Source organism: Bos indicus x Bos taurus, chromosome 17 (assembly GCF_003369695.1).
Source record: "Bos indicus x Bos taurus breed Angus x Brahman F1 hybrid chromosome 17, Bos_hybrid_MaternalHap_v2.0, whole genome shotgun sequence".
Classification (NCBI taxonomy): domain Eukaryota; kingdom Metazoa; phylum Chordata; class Mammalia; order Artiodactyla; family Bovidae; genus Bos; species Bos indicus x Bos taurus.
Window position 1 is genome coordinate 40,087,524 of NC_040092.1, and position 2,082 is coordinate 40,089,605.

The 2,082-nt window shown below is 36.0% G+C and overlaps 1 long non-coding RNA gene across 1 annotated transcript; it reads right to left on the reverse strand.

Moving 5' to 3' along the window:
• Window positions 1-223: 223 nt before the first annotated feature.
• LOC113907696 lies at window positions 224-1,825 on the reverse strand. The gene is made up of 2 exons (XR_003515262.1): window positions 1,787-1,825; window positions 224-665 (listed from the first exon to the last, which is right to left on the reverse strand). It is a non-coding gene; the product is annotated as an uncharacterized LOC113907696 (long non-coding RNA).
• Between the last annotated feature and the right edge of the window lie 257 nt (window positions 1,826-2,082).

Below are 2,082 nucleotides of genomic sequence, written 5' to 3' on the forward strand. Positions count from 1 at the left end.
ATTTCTGAAATCTGTTTTTCAAATTGCTATTAAGGGTGGAAAATGACTCACTTTTTTTGATATTTATTGCCTTTGGGGGTTCAGTTTGTATTTCTATGCAATTAATGGTTCATTATATAGAATAATCTTAATAAAATTATACATTTGGGTAAGGAATATGGCATGTGTCAATAATGAGTACACCAATAATGATTTTTACAGACTTTAGCTTGGGCTCGGCTACTACAAATTTTTCCCATTAATTTTATTTCACTCCATGAAAGTTGGAAAATATGCAGTGTAAAGCAAGATGCACAATTCCCAGACCCAAGAAAAGAAAAAGCATTTAAATTTCATTTTCATAATACTTTTGTATTACTATCGCTACTTCATTTTTCTCCCAGAATCAATTTATGATTACTTGGAGCAAACAAATGGAAATATTCAAATGATTAATTCTTTTCCTTAATTTGTAAGAACAAGAGAGAAATCACAGTAACCACATTTAAAATAAGAACTTTTAAAAGACAGCTCTAGATTATACGATTTTTACGGATTAATTTTGCCCTTTTTACCTTCTGGATTAACCACCTCCTATAGAATTTGATTATAGTATCTGGGAAATGTCTTAGAAGTCACCAAGTACATCATGTTGCTATTTTCTTTTGTTGAGATGCTTCAAAGTACTAAAAAAGCAAGAGAAGTTAAATTAAATTTAGTAAATAGCATTTCAACAAAATAAACTAAATAAATTATGTAATTTTAAAGGTTTTAAGTTACACACTTTTATAGTTTATTTTATATAAATATGATGCATGTTGATGGGGGAAATCTTGAAGATCCAGAAGAGGATAAAGAAGGGAAAATTATTTATTCTTTGCTATCCACACATAGTTCTGATTGTATATTATTGCTTAATACTTCTGCTCTTTATATATTCATTTAATCAATTGCTATTTACTGAGCACCTGATTTGTGCAAACACTGTTCTAGACAGTCAACCTTCTGATTTTGAAGCCTACATTGTGGCAGAAAGGAAACTAAAAATAAAAAAAGGACAACAAAAAATCTGATAATTATAATCATCAGAAACACACACACACACACACACACAACATGATAACATAAAGAAACCACGACAGGGAAAAGACAAAGGGTGTATAATTCAGTGAGTAGTCAGGAGAGGAGGATCTGACATTTGAAATATGGCCTGAGTAATGAGATAGAACCATTCATGGGTTGCATTAAGAAACTATATAAACCCCTAAAGAGGGAATAAACTTAAATGTAATGGAAAAGAAAAATTAAAATGTCAGAATTTGTGGGAAATATTGAGCAAGGACTTCCCTGGTGGCTCAGACAGTAAAGAATCTGCCTGCAATGCAGACCTGGGTTTGATCCCTGGGTTGGGAAGATCCCCTGGAGAAGGAAATGGCAACTCACTCTAGTTCTTTGCCTGGAGAATTCCATGGACAGAGGAGCCTGGTGGACTACAGTTCATTGGGTCACAAAGAGTCAAACACCACTGAGCGACTAACATTTTCACTTTCACTATTGAGCAAATAAGAGTTTGATAATAAGGTGAAAACGGAAAAGCTGTTATGCCAGATTATGGAAGTCAATGGTCAGAAGTTCAGTTCAGTTTAGTTCAGTTGCTCAGTCATGTCCAACTCTGAGAGCCCATGGACTGCATCACGCCAGGCTTCCCTGTCCATCACCAACTCCCAGGGCTTACTCACACTCATGCCCATGGAGTTGGTGATACCATCCAACTATCTCATCCTTCATCATCCCCTTCTCTTCTCACCTTCAATCTTTCCCAGCATCAGGGTCTTTTCAAATGAGTCAGCTCTTTGCATCAGGTGGCCAAAGTATTGGAGTTGCAGCTTCAGCATCAGTCCTTCCAATGAATATCCAGGACTGATTCCCTTTAGGATGGACTGGTTGGATCTCCTTGCAGTCCAAGGGACTCTCAAGAGTCTTCTCCAACACCACAGTTCAAAAGCATCAGTTCTTCAGGGCTCAGCTTTCTTTATAGTCCAACTCTCACATTCATATGTGACTACTGGAAAAACCATAGCTTTTACTAGCTGGGCCTTTGTT